A 12,581-nucleotide genomic window follows, 5' to 3' on the forward strand; every position below is an offset into this window, starting at 1 on the left:
ACAGGCGAGGTGAGTTGTCTTAAAGGGGAACTTCAGCCTAAACAAACATACTGTTATTAAGTTACATTAGTTATGTTAATTAGAATAGATAGGTAATATAATCTTTTACCCACCCTGTTTTAAAGAGAACCCGAGGTGGGTTTGAAGAATATTACCTGTATACAGAGGCTGGATCTGCCTATACAGCCCAGCCTCTGTTGCTATCCCAAACCCCCCTAAGGTCCCCCTGCACTCTGCAATCCCTGATAAATCACAGCCACGCTGCTGACAAACAGCTTGTCAAAGCTGGCTGTGTTTATCTCTATAGTGTCAGTCTGCTGCTCTCCCCGCCTCCTTCATAACTCCATTCCCCGCCTGCATCCCTTCCCTCCCTGCTGGTTGGAGGGCAGGGACCGGAGGTATGCAGGAGGCGGGGGAGCAGCTGAGACTGACACTACAGATGTAAACACAGCCTCACAGCACGGCTGTGATTTATGAGGGATTGCAGAGTGCAGGGGGACCTTAGTGGGGTTTGGGATAGCAACAGAGGCTGGGCTGAATAGGCAGATCCAGCCTCTGTATGAAGATAACATTCTTTAACCACTTCAGCACCACAGGGTTTTTTGCTTAACCACCCTGGCGTTCTGATTAAATCGCCAGGGTGGCTGCGGGAGGTTTTTTTTTAAATAAAAAAAAAACTATTTCATGCAGCCAACTGAAAGTTGGCTGCATGAAAGCCCACTAGAGGGCGCTCCGGAGGCGATCTTCCGATCGCCTCCGGCGGCAAGAAATAACACGGAAGGCCGCAATGAGCGGCCCTCCGTGTTTCGCTTCCCTCGTCGCCATGGCGACGAGCGGAGTGACGTCATGGACGTCAGCCGACGTCCTGACGTCAGCCGCCTCCGATCCATCCCTTAGCGCTGGCCGGAACTGTTTGTTCCGGCTACGCTGGGCTCGGGCGGCTGGGGGGACCCTCTTTCGCCGCTGCAGGCGGCGGATCGCCGCGCTGCAGCGGCGATCAGGCAGCACACGCGGCTGGCAAAGTGCCGGCTGCGTGTGCTGCTTTTTATTTGGTGGAAATCGGCCCAGCAGGGCCTGAGCGGCAGCCTCTGGCGGTGTTGGACGAGCTGAGCTCGTCCAGACCGCTCAGCAGGTTAAAAACCAGAGCAATTTTCACATTTCAGCACTCCTCCCATTCATTCACCAATAACTTTATTGCTACTCATGTAAATGATCTATATCTTGTTTTTTTGCCACAAATTATGCTTTGTGAGGGTGATATTTGCTTTTAGTAATTATGTTATTATCTGTGCATTTTAAAGGGAAAAATGAGAAAAAAAAAGAAAAAATACACTATTTCTCCATTTCCATCCACTATAGTTTTCAAATAAACAATGTTACCATAGGTAAAACACACACATTGTATTTGCTAATTTGTCCTGGTTATCTCAACATTTAAATAATGTTCCTAGTACAATGTATGGCGAAAATATATTAGTTTCTGGTTTGTGTTTTTTGTTTTCTCATTGTACTCTATCAGTAATTAAAAGCCCTTTTCTTCATGATTAACAGTAATACACTCTCATGGCATACATATTTTAAAAGCTAAGTCCCTAGGGTAACTATGTATTCTCTTTTCAATGTTGTCACTTTTGTTGTTTTTACAAGTATTTATTTGGGGGTATAGAGTACATGAAAATAACAGTATTATTGCTTTTCATTCAGTTTTCCGGTAAAAAAAATCACATGACTTATCCCCCAGTTGTCAAACACCACAAAATCTATTCTCTCACTTGTCACGGTTAAAATGATACCCTATATACATAATCAGATAGCTTATTGGGCATACAGCACACTGTTTACCACAAGTACGCCTATCTACTCCCCTGAGCCCCAGGTAAAGTTCTGTGGGGAGTAGATAAGCGTAGCAAGGGTTTTAAAGTGGTTAAACACACCTCGGGTTCTCTTTAAAAGAACAGGCAAATGTTTGTGATTCATGGGAGTTGCCATCTTTGTCATGGGGGCAGCCATCTTTTTGGTTGAAAGGAGGTGACAGGGAGCAGGAGCCACAGTTCCAACTGTCCTGAAAAACCCCTCCCAGCTGCACACACTAGGCTTCAAATGTCAAATTTAAAATGTAAAAAAAAAAATTGCACCAAAAACAGCAGAACGAGAACAACAGCATCAGAAATTTCATCATGCTTTGCACAGCATAAGGGGAAAACTTCCCGGGCAGTTTTCTTCTGTGCAGCTAAAATGAGGTTTGTATAAGAGAAACAAAGTTCTGATGCTGTGAAACTGTTAAAGAAACACCAGGCCTTTTCAGTGCTGCTGAGTCGATTTTTAGTCTGGAGGTTCACTTTAACAACTTCCGCAGTGCACTTTGCATGCACCTCTCCCCCCCCCCCCCCCGCACCTCAGATGATGCCCCACCCCGCCTAGGTTTGGGTAAGGTCTCCTTTTATTAGGAACACAATACTAATATTGGGTAGCTCCTCCCTTTATTAGGAATACTATACTAATGCTGGGTAGGGTCTCCCTTCCTCCCTCCCTCCCTGTGGCGCCCATGACAAGAGCCATGTACCCCCAGGGCCGGCCCGCACATGAGGCGGGGTGAGGCGGGTTCCTCAGGCGGCAGGAAGTGGAGGGGCGGCACCAGGAGCCATAAAGAGCAATTGACTGGCCTGGTTTGCCGCCTTCTGGAGAGACGGCTCAGACTGGAGTGTGTGCTGGTTACCCGGCCCGCTTGATAGCCATGCCGGACTCCGAGCTCTGCCTCTGCCGCCTACTAGCAGGCTTCTGTGACTGTGAGGCTGCACCTGCACGCTGTCGCTGCCCCTGCCTGCTTGATGGCGGGCGCCAGGCAGAATACAGGACTGGAAGTGGGAGTCAGCCCTGCCACGTGACCTGCCGCCCGCGGCCCACTCACCATGCTGGACTCCGAGCTCTGCCAGCCTCTGCTGCCTACCTACTCCCGGCGACCTTGGTGTGCAGTGCTGAAGTGCCGATTGTGTTGGGAATTCCTGCTGCTGCTCAGCATCTACCGGTGATTGCAGGCAGAGCAAGATGACGCAGGTCTCTGGACATCAGCTGCACTTTGTGCTTCGGCAGCTGGCAGAGCGAGAGAAGCCCAGGGAGAGCTGCGTGCTGTGAGTACTTTGCAAATGAGTGATCAGCGTTGATCACTCAGCTCACCTCTGACCTTTCATGATCATATCTTCTGTGCTGCCGCTGTGTGCTCCACACTTCATTCCCAGGAAGCAGGTAATTAATTAAGCTGGCCAGACTGCAGGCCCTCTCTCCTCCCCCCACCAGCAGGAAGGGCATATATAAGTAAAGTTATCTCTAGGTGTAGTTGTGCTATTTTAGCTTACTGCAACTTGCCTGTGAGCTCTGTCTCCCCTTCCACAAAGCTGACAACTCTGCATGTTTTTCTCTTTCATGTGTATCTCTTACTCCTTTTACGTGTGTCTGTGTGTTTCCCTGTGCCTTTCTCCCTTTCCATGTGTTTGTCTATGAGTTTGGTACATCCTTATGGCTGCCCCCCCTCCTTCCTCCTTTCTGTCACTACTGGGAATGAGCGTACAGCGTTCTGAATGCTTAGAATCTAAAACTTTACATATTTGGACAGCAGCGGAGGGTTTTAACTCACCCATTTTGCTGCCTCTGCCCGCTGTGCCCTGCGTTGAGTTCCAGGCAGCTCCAGGATTCTTCCTCCATGCCAGCCAAAAGAAGGAAGTGTCAGAGAGCTGGAACGCAATGTGGCGCGCAGCAGGCAGAAGGGGCAATGAGGGTGAGTTAACAATCCCTGCTGTGATCCAAATATGTAATGAATGATTCAGAATCTGATCCAAAGCATTAGGAATGCTGTTCCAAATTTAAACGCTCATTCTTGCTCACTACCCACAATGTCACTGTCTCTCCCTCTCTGTCACATTTTCTCCCCTATGTAGCTTTCTATGCCTCTCTGTATCACTACCCCACCTCTGTCAATCCACCCATCACTCCCCTCCATCATGTGGCCTGTACACATGCTAGATAAAACTAAGCTAAAGTTATCGCTAATGTTGCCAATATATTACTGCAGCAAAACCTAATCCTACTTTCACAGAGAACTCTCCCTCCTTCGATACCTAACCCTAAACCCACTCCCTCCGCTGATGCCTAACCATAAACCATTCTCCCCTCCCAACATTATATTTCCCCCTCCCCCCCTGCACCCCCTTCCTGACACTTAACCTAACCTTAAAAACCCTCCTTCCTAACGCCTAACTTTAACCGTGCTCCCCGCCGTAAATAACTAAAAAATTTGTTCACCTCCATTGAAATTTGGGGCATTGTGGCCACCCGTCATGTAAACTGTGGCTTCAAATAGCAGGTACCCAAATCTCCATCTATAATATTACTAGGGGCGGCTATTGTGGCACTCACATTTTTTTTTTTTGGGGGGGCATCCAAATGTTTTGCAGGGGGGCCCAGAGAGTTCTAGTTACGCCCCTGCCAGGCTGCATATACAGGCTGGGGCCCCCTGCATTGCAGGGGGTGTATATATATCATCTTGTTGCTGGTAGTGTCTAGTGTGGTATTGGTATATGCAGCCAAGCACTACCCCCTGCAATGCAGGGCCCCAGCCTGTATATGCAATGCAGGCCCTGCATATACAGGCTGGGCCCTGCATTGCAGGGGGGTATATATCATCCTGTTGCTGTTATTTATTTTTTGGGCTTTGATTAGGCTGTCTCCTGCCCTCCTGACCTACACACGGGTAAGGATTTCTACACTTTCACTTCTGCACTTTATTCCATGCACTGACACTTTTGCAGCGATCTTGCAGCAGCATTTTCACCGCACCAGCTCATCTTAGCACAGGTTGCTACCTGCGACTGCACTTATGCTTACATAGCACCTACTTAGATTAGGGGTTTATTGTCATAAAGCCTGGTACACACTTTCAATCATGATTGGCCAATCACTGACCAATTTTATCACCTGCATGTAGTATGAGGGGCAACAGATATTGAAGACTATGAGCAGATTATGTAGGTATCCCTTATACTACATGGAGGCAGGTGGTAAAATTGGTCAATCATAACTGAAAGTGTGTATCAGGCTTAATTCCACTAAGACAGACAGGAGGGAGAACAAGCAGAGCATGGAGGCAGAGACACACACCAGCAGATCTATTATGAAGGTAACCGCAGGATGGTACATCCACATTGAACCCCAGAGTAGGGCCTACACTTTCTGCAACATAGGTCTTTGTCACTCTGCAGGGGTTAATGCCATGCCAGATGACACCATTTCACTTGTGTGCAGAATTACTAAATGAAATGGTCCTTAATGTGAGTCATTTCATCAGGGCTGTGGAGTTGGAGTCGGAGCAATTTTGGGTACCTGGAGTCGGGAAAAAATACTCTGACTCCCACTCCTAATGAATTTAAACTGTAATTAAAATAGACAATATGATAAAATGTTCTATTTTTCATGTAATGGTCATCATAAATCATTTATACATACAGTAATAGCTGTGCTTAGTCCAGAAAAATGAAATAAACTAATCAAAAATAGTTACTTGTGCTGCAGTCCCCGTATTTTTGTATTTTTATGCCGGGGGAGGTCGGCCGGAGGGGGGGGTTCTTAGGTCGGCCGGAGGGGGGGGGGCGCCTTCACGATCTTTGCCTCAGGCAGCAGAAAGTCCAGGACCGGCCCTGTGTACCCCTCTAAATACGCCACTAGATGGGAACAATGAGGGAAATCCTAATGTGTACCTCCAGTGTGACTTTGGCCTAAATCTGACACTTCTTTCATTAAAATAAAGTAAGGTTCATAGTTCTCTGACTACATAGTGTCTTATTTTACTATCATCAGCCAATGACCAGGTATCTCTAGAGAAGCAATGTCTATATCAGGTCATTTCTGCTATGCCTTGATCAACCCGTACAAAAAAACACCTTATATGTCTAATTCTGCAGTTCAGTTATAATACTGCAACCATCAGCACATCCGTAATAATGGCTGGCGTTAACAGCCGCATGTATAAAACTCATTTTGAACTCCATCTCATCTCTCCAATGTATAATCTGCTATAGTATAGATATCACTCTGCAACGCAAAGTATAAAAACTGGAACATCACAACAGCTGCCCAGGACAACTTCAGTCCAGTCCTATCATAAACTGTCTGCTGCTCACAAGAACTTAATCCTGCTTAGTAATCAGGAATAAACATTATTTTGCTGTGCTAGCCTTACCTGAGCAGCAATAAATGTTTCCCTTCTCCTCACATATTTGGATTGGAGATTGTTATTTGTATGTTGTGCTCAGGCTGTGTACAGACAGAAATAAACTTGGGGCCATTTGGGGTCACACTCAGTACACTACCCTGAGGGGGAGTACGTATGGTGGTGGCGTCTGGTGAGTTGGGCACTGGGTGGGGCCAATAATGAAAATACCAGTTAGTTACCATTATCAATATTTTACTATTCCCTATCCTTACATTAACCCGCCTTTCTTTATGCCGAACACCAACCCCCCCTCCTAATGCCTAACACTAACTCCCCCATGCCTAACACTAACCCCACCTCCTAATGCCTAACACTAACTCCCCCTATACCTAACACTAACCCCGTCTCCTAATGCCTAACATTAACTTTCCCCTATGCTTAAAGTGAACCAGAGAGGAAGCACCCTCATGTATTTTACCATGGAAATCAGTGGGAACATTAGAGAAAACACTTACCATGCTCTCTGTTCCATCCTCACTGCTAAAAGTGTCTGTTATCTAGCTGAGATAAGAATCCCGGACTGAGCATTGAGTCTGGCTTTGCTATAATGACTCAGCTATAATGATTCCTGAGCAAAGCCAGCAGGGGGCAGGCTTGGACTTGAAGACAGCAAAGAACACAGTCTCAGCTATAATTATTCTGTAGCAAAGCTAGACCGACTGCTTAGTCGGGATTCTTATCTTAGAGGTGATAACAGGCAAATTAAACAGAGAACAATGTAACAAAGAGCAGATTAGGTGTTTACTGTCATGTTCCCACTGATTTATAAGGTAAAATACACGAGGTTGCTTCATCTCTGGTTCTCTTTAACACTAACCCCCTCTTAATGCCTAACATTAACTTTCCCCTATGCCTAACACTAACCCCGCCTCCTAATGCCTAACACTAATTCCCCTCCCCCCATGCCTTGAGAGCTAAACCATGAGTTATGTCAAATAAAGAGAGCTAAACCATGAGTTGAGTTAGATAAGGAGAGGTAAATCTTGAGTTAAGTCATTTAAAAGGGAACTTCAGCCTAAACAAACATACTGTCATCAAGTTACATTAGTTATGTTAATTAGAATAGATAGGTAATATAATCTCTTACCCACCCTGTTTTAAAAGAACAGGCAAATGTTTGTGATTCATGGGGGCTGCCATCTTTGTCATGGGGCAGCCATCTTTTTGGTTGAAAGGAGGTGACAAGGAGCATGAGACACAGTTCCAACTGTCCTGTGTCCTGATCACCCCTCCCAGCTGCATGCGCTAGGCTTCAAATGTCAAATTCAAAATGTAAAAAAAAAAAGAATTACACCAAAACAGCAGAACGAGAACAACAACATCAGAACATCAGAAATCCCATCATGCTTTGCACAGCATTAGGGGGAAAAAGCCAGGGCAGTTTTCTTCTGTGCAGCTAAAAATGAGGCTTGTATAAGAGAAACAAAGTTCTGATGCTGTGAAACTGTTAAAGAAACACCAAGCCTTTTCAGTGCTCCTGAGTCGATTTTTAGTCCGGAGGTTCACTTTAAGAAGAGATACATGGTGATTTAATAAATAAGGTGCGATAATTTTACAGAAAAACTTTGTAAATCAGGCCCAATGTATTTATTTATTTCCGGGGCAAAGAGTTTACTTCTTGACTGACCTCAGGAAAAAAAACGCTACACAAAAGCACTTAGAAAAGTGCTTTCAAAATCGCTCAATAAATTGCTCAGCGCTTGTGATTGTGCTTGCAGTTTATTATGTCAACAAGACCTTACTGCTGGTTATATTAGTTTGCTGTTTTATGTCACCCCGTGACTAGCGATAGCAACAAGATGATGAGGTGCAAAAAGTTGCGCCTTGCAAGCAGTTTTAACGCAAACTGTAGGAGGCCTGGAACTGGGACAACCCAAATATACAGAAAGGGCCCTAGATTTGCCCAATTCTAAGGTGCATGCAAATTGAATTAAATGTGCATGTGAAATAGAATTATCAGCATGTCACTGACCATCTCTGCCCATAATTATGTTTTTTTTGCCCTCATATGTTCAGTTCGAGAGATGCCAGGCGTACGTAAAGATCCACGAAGCCGTCGCTGTAATCCCTGACAGCAGACTTGCAAAAATGTTGATGACCGCTGCAAACGTATCGATTCGCTCCTTCCCTGTTCCCGGGGATGGAGACGCTGCTTGTAGTTAGAAGGAAGGAAGAGGAATCCGGTGGAACACAGGCTAAATGTGCGCGTTGGAAAACCCTGGTTATCAAACTCATTAATCTCCGTGTCAGGAGGCTGGGGATGAATAATTGTGGTAGGACTTATCTGCCAAGATGATGGTTACTCTTCAGCTTCCTGCACGAAGGCCTTTTCATTGCAGCGAGCGTGATTACACTCATTGTCTCTGGACGTCCCTGCTCTGCTGGGGAGCTCGGCTGTTCCAGGTCTCACACCGCAGAGGACATTCGCCGGCAAACTTGACATTGCTTATCATCTTTTCTACTTTGCTCTCACTTTTGTTTGTCTTCCACCGTAGGGGAATACGAACGCTCCCCGCCTCCATTTTTGCTCACAAAGAGCAACAAAAGGACCTGGAAGACTCCGTGACACAATGGTGATTCCAGAAACAAAATATCGATACAAAGTTAAAATTGTTGGCCATTGTTTTTGTCCTCCATCCAGACCTATTTAAAATGCGTGGACCATTTCCCGGGTTGTTTTCCACCTCGCCAACAGCATAAGATAAACAGAATGTATCTCGCGTAAAATAGAAAACAGGCCTGCAATATTATTTATCAGCCCACCTCAGTTTCCCTGATACCGGCAAGTGTGGGTTGCCTTCTTAAAACAGAAGGAATTTGCGATAATTCAGCTTAAAGTGAACATCTGTCGTTACCCACAATGCACCGCTACTGAATATGCAAATTATCTCTTTATGCCCCAGAAACCAGGCTTGCATCCAGAACTGCCAGTGTCTAGTAAGCCTATAGCTTTAAATTTTACAGAGCCATACCAACCCAACATGTAGACAGCCTGTTTCGCACTTTTGGTCCTCTTCAGTGCATGGCAGGGATCGATATGACTCTGTGGGAGCCATATAGTACAACACAGTAACCAAGCAGCTCGGGGTGACCCAAAACTACAAGGAAGGCATAGGGGACTTAAAGAGACCGAAAAGCCCTCCTACTAAAAAGCAACACTAAGTGGGGTTTGCCTTCTTAAAACAGAAGGAATTTGAGACAATTCACCTTACAGTGAACATCTGTGGTTACCCACAATGCACCGCTATTGAATATACAAATGATCTCTTTATGCCCCAGAAGCCAAGCTTGCATCCAGAACCGCGGGTGTCTAGCAAGCCTATAGCTTTAAGCCTCATCTACACGGGTAGATGAGGCTGCGATCCGGCGGCTCGATTAGCCGCCGGATCGCCTCTTCCGCGTCCCCGCCGCATCCCCGCTCGCAACGCGTGCGCCGCATTCGATTCCCCGCTGGCGCCGCTTATCTTCCGCTCGATTCCCTGCCATTGTCCCCTCGCGGGGAGCGAGCAGGGAATCAGCGGAAGCAAGATCCGTCCTGTTGGATCTTATCAATCGAGCCGCATCAGTGGCTCGATTGATAAGGAACATCGCGGCCGCATCTACGCGTGCAGATGCGGCTTTAAATTTTGCAGAGCCATAGCAACCCAACATGCAGCAGTGACCTAAGCATTGTGTGACCTTCATCTCATTGTTTGTCTGTTGTTTGTATCAGTAATATGCCCTGATTGATAGCCTATCTACACTTTTATATTGTTTTAGCCCTCTCTCCCGATTAAATTCCTGTGAGCAGAGTTGTATCTATAGGGGAGTAGACTATGCAGTCGTAAGGGACCAAGGCTGTGGGGGACCCAATGTTTTACACAATCCAGCAGCTGCCCCTCAGATCAGGTGTTATTGTGGCCATACTTGTTAGGGGTGGGAGGAGTATCTGTGATTCTTGGCTGATGGACATCCTGGTCATGGGGGTCACCAATGGGGAAGGGGGCGTGAAGCTGGAGAGAAAGAATCAAAGTTTTGCTAGAGTCCCCTAAGATTTGAACAAATGAGCCTGCCCTCTTCCCTCCCGTCCTCTAAATCTGCCTTCGTTCACTTACTTACTAGGACCCTCAAAAGTTTTAGTGGTGATGTGTCTTTGGAGCTTTCTTCTGGACTCTAATTAGCTTCTGGAGTGACTCATAGAAACAGTGGCATAGCAATAAGAGTTGCAGAGGTCTCGACCGCGCCAAGGGCCCTCCCTCAGCTGCAGTATTAGCTCTTTATTGGTCCGGTGCTTGTAATGATCACTTCTATAAATGCTTTGAATGGAAATAATCATTACCAAACTGTTCCCCATCCCCTTCTTGAATTCAGAGATATGCCTGGAGGTGGGGTGGCAAGGGATTGTGACGGGAGATTCAGTGGAGGCATGACAGGAAGTCTGGTAAGGGTGAGACAGAGATGTGCAAAGGGTTGAGAGCCCAAAAGATTGTAGTACGTTAAGGAAGCTATTAGTAGTAGTAAGGTGAATAAGAGTTTATACTTACAAATGTGGGTTACCACAAAGGCAACCCATTGTGTAGGTGGGTGGGGATGTTGTGATCTGACCCCACTCAGGTTAAGAAGTCGCTATATGTAGATAGGAAACTAGGGGTAACACCCCCTTGGCAATATGAAGAGAAGCTTGAACCGAAGCGCCAGAATAAAGTAAAAAAAAAATATTTTTTTTTTAAAAGGGCATCAGTGGTGGGCTTAACTCCTCAACAGGTAAAACACAGACTGTGTTGATTAAAGTTTCAACAAAGATACCGTTTATTGAAGTACTTCACAATGCAACGCGTTTCGCAGCACTGCTGCCCCCTTTTTTTTATTGAACATTTTTTAAATAAACAGAGACTGCTGCCCTTTTTAAACTTTTTTTTGTTTTAATGTTTTTACTCTATTCTGGCGCCTCTGTTCAAGCTTCTCTTCATTATTGGTAAAATGTTAGGAGGCAGAAATTATGCTATTTGCCTGATTTTCTGGGTAACAGACTACAACATTGGATTTCAGTCTGACTACATAGAAAGCCATACAGTTCTATTCCTGTGACCACCGATACACGTTAAAGGGAATGTCCAAGCAAAATAAAAAAAATGAGTTTCACTTACCTGGGGCTTCTACCAGCCCCATGTAGCCATCCTGTGCCCTCGTAGTCACTCACTGCTGCTCCAGTCCCCCGCTGGCAGCTTGCCGACCTCGGAGGTCGGCGGGACGCATTAACGTACATTTTTATGCATTCCCGCTAGTGCAGGAACATTAACACATACATTTTACGCGTTACTGGTTCAATGCGTAAATTTTTACGCATTGAACCAGTAATGCGTAAAAATGTATGTGTTAATGTTCCTGCACTAGCGGGAATGCGTAAAAATGTACACAATGCGTCCCGTCGACCTCCGAGGTCGGCAAGCTGCAAGCGGGGGACTGGAGCAGCAGTGAGTGACTACGAGGGCACAGGATGGCTGCATGGGCCTGGTAGAAGCCCCAGGTAAGTGAAACTCATTTTTTTTATTTTGCTTGAACCTTCCCTTTAAAGAGACTCCGTAACAAAAATTGCATCCTGTTTTTTATCATCCTACAAGTTCCAAAAGCTATTCTAATGTGTTGTGGCTTACTGCAGCACTTTCTACTATAACAGTCTCTGTAATAAATCAATGTATCTTTCCCCTGTCAGACTTGTCGGCCTGTGTCTGGAAGGCTGCCAAGTTCTTCAGTGTTGTGGTTCTGCTATGAATTCCCCCTTCCAAGCCCCTCTATGCACACTGCCTGTGTGATATTTAGATTAGTGAAGCTTCTCTCTGCTCTCTTATCTTTTACAAGCTGGATAAATCCTCCTCTGAGCTGGCTGGGCTTTCACATACTGAGGAAATTCAGACAAGGGCAAAGCTGTTTGCAGGAAGAAAAGAGCAGCCTGAAACTTCAGTGCATGAGAGATGCAGGGGGAAAGAAACACACAAATGATCTCTTGAGATTCAAAAGGAAGGGTGTATACAGCCTGCTTGTGTATGGATGTATTTTCTATGTGTGGACAAACTGTACATCAACCTACTTCCTGTTTTGGTGGCCATTTTGTTTGTTTATAAACAAACTTTTAAAAACTGTTTTTAACCACTTTTATTGCGGCGGGGAGCAGCGAAATTGTGACAGAGGGTAATAGGAGATGTCCCCTAACGCACTGGTATGTTTACTTTTGTGCGATTTTAACAATGCAGATTCTCTTTAAAGCCCCAGCTCAGGTCTACAGTTAATATAAATTTAACAGAACAATATTTTAAATTATTTGTCAAAAGAAAATTTTGTG

The 12,581-nt window shown here is 45.6% G+C and overlaps 1 protein-coding gene across 19 annotated transcripts in view; it reads left to right on the forward strand.

Annotated features, from left to right (window-relative positions):
* LOC137539170 (uncharacterized) overlaps window positions 1-12,581 on the forward strand; it is an 892,710-nt gene that overhangs the window by 219,660 nt on the left and 660,469 nt on the right. The gene's annotated exons all lie outside the window — the stretch shown is intronic.

The sequence above is a fragment of the Hyperolius riggenbachi genome, chromosome 11, assembly GCF_040937935.1.
Source record: "Hyperolius riggenbachi isolate aHypRig1 chromosome 11, aHypRig1.pri, whole genome shotgun sequence".
NCBI lineage: Eukaryota > Metazoa > Chordata > Amphibia > Anura > Hyperoliidae > Hyperolius > Hyperolius riggenbachi.